This window comes from Pinus tabuliformis, chromosome 8 (assembly GCF_031772625.1).
Source record: "Pinus tabuliformis cultivar Carrire ecotype Pingquan chromosome 8, CPIR1, whole genome shotgun sequence".
NCBI lineage: Eukaryota > Viridiplantae > Streptophyta > Pinopsida > Pinales > Pinaceae > Pinus > Pinus tabuliformis.
In genome coordinates this window covers 896,072,227-896,080,928 of record NC_142294.1, presented here as the reverse complement: position 1 = coordinate 896,080,928, position 8,702 = coordinate 896,072,227, and the positions used below count along the sequence as shown (strand labels likewise).

General features: G+C 32.0%; 1 long non-coding RNA gene across 4 annotated transcripts; it reads left to right on the top strand.

Moving 5' to 3' along the window:
* The first annotated feature begins 2,031 nt into the window (after nucleotides 1–2,031).
* Nucleotides 2,032–3,034, top strand: LOC149238437 (uncharacterized). Of its 4 annotated transcripts, none has more exons than XR_016246379.1 (3): nucleotides 2,032–2,188; nucleotides 2,345–2,670; nucleotides 2,849–3,034. It is a non-coding gene; the product is annotated as an uncharacterized LOC149238437 (long non-coding RNA). The 4 variants fall into 4 exon arrangements; XR_016246378.1 differs by having other exon boundaries at nucleotides 2,844–3,034; XR_016246380.1 differs by having other exon boundaries at nucleotides 2,345–2,671; nucleotides 2,840–3,034.
* Nucleotides 3,035–8,702: the final 5,668 nt, after the last annotated feature.

Here is an 8,702-nt window from a genome sequence, read left to right as displayed (position 1 = left end):
TGGAAGTCTATTGACAGGATACTCTTAGCCAAGGGCATATTGCAACTTGGGCCCTTAAGCATAAGCAATGATGGAGGGCTGAGGTGGTGTCATAACCAACATGTCCTAGGACAAAGGTGGCATTGGGATCTAGGAGAATCCATTGGGGGCAAGATTGACCAGAGGATTGTTTGGGATTTAGGTATCTAAGGATCCATTCATGATCATTTAGAATGGAGGCATGGAATAACACACTGGGTTGTATGGGATCTTGGTATCAATATACAAATGCTTCTGTTGTGGATAGAAGTGGATTACCTGAGGGAAACCAATCTTTTTAATGTGGCAGTTTCCCATGGCATTGGCCCATGGTATTTGACTTTGTTTTTTGAGGGAAAACAATAAAATAAAGTCTCTAAAGACTCAATCAAGCCTATAAAAGTGGATAGGAGAGTTATTTATCTATTTGGCTTTTGTTGTGAACTTGACAAGGCTAGTTCTACTTGATCCTAGGTATGAAAACCAGTGGGAGTAATTTGTGTAGTGGAACCATCTAGGATCTATGACTGTGCTTCAATATATTTAATCTCTTTGTTGATGGGCAGCCATACATGCCAAGGCATAGGTCTTGTGTGGGCATGTAATTTTGTTTCTATTTATTTACATAAAGAAGAGGTTGCATTCTTAGATCTTTATTGTGTTAGGTGTTTTTCTACAAGAATTTCATTCTAACACCTAGAGTGTACCATATCTGATTAAAATTTTGATGTTGGGATATTACAAGATTAAATCATGCAATATTTGCATGTTTGTGGAGCCCTATAAGCCAAGTAGACTTTCGTCATGGTTTTTCTAATATTTTGACAAAATTATCACCATTCAACAATGGGGTTAAGGTCCATTGCAATTTATTCTTTTTAAATGAAATAGTCAAGGAACACTACTTCCATAATTAAGGATAATTTGTATATGTTCAAAATATAGATCCAAATATGCATATACCAAATAAATCGCTAACATGCATGCATATAAGCATAGTAGTAATATTTCTCATAGTGTGTTTTTAATGAGAGATTAACAAAAAAATATATTCCATCATTCCTAAAATAGCTTCATCTACAATATCCTCATCATCATATCCTAGTACGAAAGAAATAACCAAAATTGCTTCTCTAGAAGGCTTGGAGAAGACCGAAACTTCGAAAAGAAAGACAATTTCAAGAGGAGGGACTGCTTTTTAGGAGGTAATGAGACAATAGGTGTTTTACTTGAATTGTTATTGGAGTTTTAAATATTGTGAAGAGGGATTTTCAATGTTTTTAAGTATTTTTAGAAAGTATTGACATCTTGAAAATAGAAATAGAGATGTAGTTAGAGTAAAAATAATTGGGAAACAATCATGAGACATCATGGCTTACTGAGGAGGACATCATAGCTTGCTCAGAAAGATTTTTGAGTTTAGCACACTGATAAATAAATTCTAAAAAATGGCATTTTGTGAGGACAATAGCTTGGCAAGACCACAATAAGTGGGTGTCTAAGAGAAATTATAGCCACAATGCCTGAGTGTTTAAGAAAAATAACTCCTCTGAAATAGTACAGTGACACAAATAATACAGTGACTAATTGTCTCTTTAAAAGTGTATGTACATTATTTTTAAAAGCTAAATATGCTGGTATATTTTGCTTCTATTATGATAACAAATATCTTTTTATCTTTTGCCACCCAAAAAGAATAACTCCTCTGCCCCATTGCCCGAAGAAACCATAGTAGTTATGGCAAAGATTTGTTCTTCGCTAAAAAAGAATAACGCGCCTGCCCAATTGGGCGAATAAATATGAGTCTTTACATCTGTAAAGATGGCAAATAATTGTTTTTTTGGGCAGAGAAAGAATAACTCTTCTGCCCACTTGCGCGAATCTTTGTCACATCAGTAAATTGTGCAACTTTTTTTTTTCTCTCCAAAAGAATAACTCGTCTGCCCAATAGGGCGTCCACAATATGTCATCCTCGTGACGCTAGTCTTTGCATGATTGATCATGTCATTCATGTAAATTTAATACATGAAAACTTCAAAACTTGACCCTGGTTGTGAGTGTAGATGGTTTTCAAATCCGAGCTTGGAGTTCGCCTGCTTCTATATAAGGCAGGCTATGCCATTGTATTTCTCACCTCTTGCTTACGGAATTTGCCCTACTCCAGTTCTAGGTATGGTTGTATATTTCTAATCTGTGAGATATCATTAATTTGCTCATATTCTATGTCCACGTTAGGCATTGATTCACAGTAACTTATCAATGTCCACGTTATGTATTGTTACAGTTTAGCAGATTGAGTTGAACTGAAGCCGTTTTTTTTTTGCAGAAGTGGGAATCTTGTTGCCTTCGAAGGCGTTCCAGTTTCAATATCCGTAAGCCAACAACATGAGCAATTTGCAACAAGCAGGGCGGAACTTCTGCGGCGATAACAACAAGGTCGACCGCAGGTGCAACAGCGGTGACAAGAACGTCATCGGCCCCAACACCAAGATCGACGGCAATCCCATCCTCGGCAACAACAGTGGCAACACCACCAACAGCGGCAACAAAATCAACAGCGGCAACAACAACATGGTGAACAGCAACAACACCGGCAAAGCTGCCAGCGGTAACAAAGTCAGCATCGGCTAGTAGAGCAACTTATAACACCAGGTAATGGCAACTTAATTAGACCAACTTTTATACCAAGTGCCTTTTGTTTTCCTCTCTAAAATTTATGCTCCGCTTTTGCTTCACTACTGCACTATATGCACAAATATGTCATCGTTAATGATTTTTGCATTAAAATTTCTTTTCCTTGGGTTAATTTTACATTGTCATTGCAGGGCAGGTATGGGAAAGAATAAATGCAGTCGAAGATTATCTGTTTATCTAAGACTGACTATGTGTTGATATATAGTTAGTTTAGAGTCAAATACTCTATTTACTTATAAATAGAAGAAGATGGACGCTGGTATATTGTAATTCTGATTTATGTATGAGCAAAACCGGCCTACAGGGTTACTTTGTTTTTTAATGATTTTATGGGCGGGTTGTGATATCTCCTACTAAGTAGTTAATTGAATAATTAATTAAATAAATAAATTAAATGAAAAATTATCCATCAAAACTAAATTTAAAGTATATATTCTTTTAAATGTATCTAATTAAATTTAAGTACACCTATTGTTACATATTTATAGATATGTAATTCAATGAAGTTTCCCACTAAACTATGCTGTCTTTCTTCATATTTCTTCACTGCAGTACATGCAGTTAAATATTTCTTCAGTGTAGTATACGCACAAATATGTCACGGTTCATGATTTCTCTTACTTTTTATCCACACAAAGGCTTTATTAATTTCTTTTCTTTTGGTTTTTGTTAAGTACAATATTATTGCATGCCAAGAATAGGAAAGAATAAATGCAGTAGAAGATTATCTGTTTATCTAAGACTAACTATGTGTTGATATATAGTTAGTTTACAGCCAAATACTCTATTTACTTATAAATAGAAGAAGATGGAAGCCCGTATATTGTAATTCTGATTTATGTATGAGAAAAACCTACCTGCTTGGTTACTTTGTTTTAATGATTTTATGGTAGGGTAGTGATATCTCCCAATAAGTAGTTAATTGAATAATTAAATAAATAAACAAATTAAATAAAAAATTATCAATCAAAATTAAATTTAATGTATATATTCATTTAAATGTATCTAATTAAATTTAAGTGTACCTATTGTTACTTATTTATAGATATTTATGTGATATCTTGTTTCATATTTATAGATATTTATGTGATATCTTGCTTCATATTTCTTCAGTGCAGTACAAGTTAAATATTTCTTCACTGTAGTATATGCACGAATATCTCATGGTTCATGATTTCCCTTTCTTTTTGGTCTACACAAAGGTGTCATCGATTTCTTTTCCTTTGTTTTGGTTAAGTACATTATTATTGCATGGCAGGTATGGGAAAGAATAAATGTTGTGCAAGATTATCGATTTATCTAGGACTGACTCTGTGTTGATATACAGTTAGTTTAGAACCAAATGGTACACTCGTTTAATGTAATTTAGATTTATGTATTAGGTATTAGCAAACTATCTCTGTGGTTATTCTGTTTTAGTGCTTTTGATAGTTTGGTTGTCATACTTTTCGAATTTATTTAACTAATGAAATAAATAAATTAACTCAAAAATTATCAATCAAAATTAAATTTAAAATACATATTCCTTTAAATGTAACTATTTACTAAGCATGGTTTTATTACATTCTCTAATATCATTTTTTATATGTTGATAGCCAATTTTATTTTGCAAATGTTAGTTTTTTATAAAAAAGTTACTTATAAAGTTATTTTAAAATATATTATATTCAAAAATATTTGAAAAATGTGTGTTAAACTTTTCCTTTATCATTGAAAATGACATTTATAGTTATTAAAATTATTGGAAAAACTTTACAAGACATCTTAATTGGCAAATTGTGGTCTAGTAGTTCACTTCTTATAAAAATTTGAAAACATGTGTATTTGTGTATTTTTTTTAATATTTGCACTACAAATCACAAGAGACCAATTTTAAGTCCTTTCCAGCTCAACCACAACCACAATGCTTGATCCATAGTTTGTGGACAAAATTGAACCCTTGATCTCTCAATATGAAAGGTGCTTTAACATGGAGCTATGTGTATTCAATATGAAAGGTGCTTTAACATGGAGCTATGTGTATTTGTGTACTTTCACAAGTTGCCTTTGGAATTAAAACCTCTCACATATTTCTCTTGGTCATTTATTTAACTATGAAAATTGATTTCTACATATTAATATTTTATTTTATTTTGGTTGATAAATTGTGTTGATATTCATATAATTGTTTTTCTTTTTATATAATTTTATGATCATAACCCCATTTATTTGTAATTATACTTAAATATATATTGAAAAACTGAATATCCTATGTATTCACCTACATCGAATTTACCGTACAACTAGGGTAATTGCTCCATGGATTGTGGCCAAGGGTTGTCTAAATTTCTCACATTATGCATGAATCTATCAATCTAATCATTAATAAATACCTAACTTTTATGAGACTAGTTTCCTCTTTAACTCCAATGTCACCAGTCCCATGTTTTAGAATTATATTTAACTCTAAACATGACTTACTAATTGAAATCCTAATCTGTTTTAATGAAAAATTATTGGACTTTTCAAATTAGCAACAAAGGTATTTTTAGTTTCTAGTACCTTAATGTTGAGGCTTTCTTAGTTATCAATCAAAAGTCATCAATTACTAAAGGACATTTGAAATGTGTTCTCATCTTTTATGTTGAATAAAATGTAAGATGTTTGTTTCTTAATGTTTTCATGGTCTTTAACCAACTCTCTAAGTGTTCCTAACTTGTATTTTGAATAGCTTTTGATTTCTCGCAATGGTTGATATAATTGAAACTAAGCTTTTGGTATTTCAATTAGAGTCAATATTTTGAATTTCCTGCAAACAATTTGACATATTTATTGTTGAAATAATCGTCCTTATTTATTTTAGAATGCTCTATATGCTTCAATGCAATAATCATGCATCCTAACGCAACCTACGTATCAACAATATGTCAATATTAAAAAGTACAAGTATATATATTATATATATATATATATATATATATATATTATATATATTTATATATATATATAGATATATATATATATATATATATATATATAGCCAATTGGGGTTATCTTAGAAGTTTGGGAAGAATGGTTGTTATTTCAGCTAGCTAAGTTCAACTCCATGAGAATGACATGATGGTGAAAAATATTGTTGTAATGGCTATGTGCCTATGAATATTGTCGTATTGACCCTCAATCTTCCCCTTCTGGTGAGAGAGAGGATGATTTCCCTTGAATATATATGTATGTATGTATGTATGTATGTATGTATGTATGTATGTATGTATGTGTATATGTATATGTATATGTATATGTATGTGTATGTGTATGTATTTAAGCCATAGTTTCCCTTACAACTAAGATCAATTATTTACCATCTTGGCCCTTACATGCTCTCTTAGGTGCATCTCCTTGGTCAAATGGATCTTGTATATATGCAGATTTATTTCTCAATGTTTAATGACTCATTATGTTCTCAAACTCAATTCAATTTTGTTATAAACCACTATTTTCATTTGTTTGTTATCCACAAAATTATTAAGTATATCTCTAGCAGCTTCAAGCTTTCTAACAACTCTAAATGCTTTCAAGTTTAGGGTTTAGGGTTTACACTCTTTCCTAGCTTACTTATACACATAAAGAGGCACCCTAATACATTATGTTGTGGACACAATGCACTTGAATGAATGGATTGCTTAATTTCGGCAACAACTTATAGTAGCAGTCAATAAGTAGAATGTGTATTAATAATCGAGATTGCTACAAATTCACACTTTACCTAAATATGAAAATCCCACTATACTGATTATCCTACCTATAGCTCTAACATCAAATTAAATTAAGGTCAAATACATAGGTTCTTCTCCTTGGAAAGTGTTATTGTTTTAAGTTATATTGAAGCAACACTATATGGAAACTAGCTCATTTATTAATATGAATTACATATATATTAAGTTCATAGATATCTATATTTATCCATACCCTAAATATAGATTTATCTCATATAAGAAGTGTAATAAAACTTGAATGAATGTAAATCTAACTTATTGAATAATTTCCACTGAATTAAATGTGTTATTTATTAAAGGTAATGAGTGCTTTCTAAGAGTATCAAATTTATCATTCATTTATTATATCATGCTTTCTCCCTTTAAATTTGAAGAGGAAACCATCAATGTATTTTACTTCACATCTTAGTTACAATTATGTAGGGTAACCAATTCACCTTGAAATGTTTTGAGATTTAATGGAACCACACTATTATCCTCCATATGTTCTTTACTTTAAATGTAAGTTATAACCAATGGAGGTATCCTAGTGAAATATGGCTTCTTTCTAGGTTTGTTAGGATTCTTCTTCTTGGAACATTGCTTATTTCATGCTTATCACTTCTATCACTATTTCCTAAATTGATATGGTTAAGTTTGGAGCTACATCTAGTGTGTGAAGCATTCAAACTTTTATCTCCAACCTTATTAAAATCTTTGGAAATATGGATCGAAGAAGTTTGAGTATTACTTGTATGAGTCTTATCAAGAGGTTTCCCCATGCAGTCCTTATTAACAATAATATGTAAATAATTATCTTTGATATGGGTATTTTTGGAGTTAGTTACCCTTCCACTCATTATGGAGCATGCTTCAATGCCTATTGTGTTGTTTTTCAATGTCAAATGGTGCTCATTAGTCAAGGTTACCAAGTCACCTTTTTGTGGTGTTATTACATGTTTAAGGGAAGTATAAAATTCTTCTTTGGTCCTTGTTGACCTTTTGTGTCTCCTATGCAAGTTGTACCACATGAGTTCATTCATTTACATCATATCTTGATCTATTTCTTGTTGATTGACGGGGGATACATTAAGGATCTCCTTTGATGGATATTCTCCTTAGTGGTAGGCTTCCACCTAGTTCACAATGCGTTTACCACTTTGGCTCATAATAGGAAAAATCTGTCAATGTTCAATGTGAACACATTTATTCACTCTCTCTCGATTGTACTAGGTACCTTTCAGACCATTTTCATCATTGGAGGCTCCCCTAGCATGTGTTAATTACATGAATCAATGATTAGTAAGGAGAGGGTTTCTACCATGCTCGAGATTAGCCCATTTATTCACATGTTATAGATTCATACCATCAAGGTTGAGTAGAAGACCTTGAGATAGGCACATCTAACTCTTATATGGAACCCTTCCTAAGACACATTTGGAGTTATGTATGATTTTATGTACATTGAGGGATATTGTGGGGCATGTCCCTTCTCTATGTTTATAGTCTTGGTAATGTATACTATGACATAGATCAATGTTGGATTTTGATCATGGCTATGATTTTTACTTTCTTACATGGATCCACTATGTATGTCTTCAGGTCATATATTATCATTTCATGTCATAGATTCGTAGTGTATGGTTGGTGGACATGTTCAATCTCTCTTTATGCAGAGCATGGGTTTTCAAACCTCAAGGACGATCATCTTCTAACTCACTCTTGGTTATCAGTATGACTTTGATATAGTCATTTAATATTGAATCCATGATCAAATTTTTATTATGTTGTTGTAATGCATTCCAGCCATGAGTTTCGTTTTTGACCTCATGCACTATGGGGCATCTGTTGTAGCCCAATTTTCCCACCTTTTATCAACTAGATAAAATGCAGTTCAACATTCCAACTTGTTACCATGAATACCCATATCAACTGAGGGGAAGATCCATCTAAGAGGGCCTTAATGTATACCACATCAATGATCATCCACTAGACTGAGAGATTATGAAAATGGATGAAATCATGAGGTATAACTAATGGAGGGATGACCGACACAAAAGGTCAACAATGAATGAAGATAGAAAACTAAAGTTTAAACTTCCCTTAAACATGTAAAACATGAAACAAAAGAGACTTGGTAGCATTTATGAATGAGCACCATGTGATATTGTACAATAATTCAAAAGGCATTGAAGCATTCACCAAAATGACTAGAAGAGTAACAGCTGCAAACTTTCCTAGATCAATTGAGTATATCAA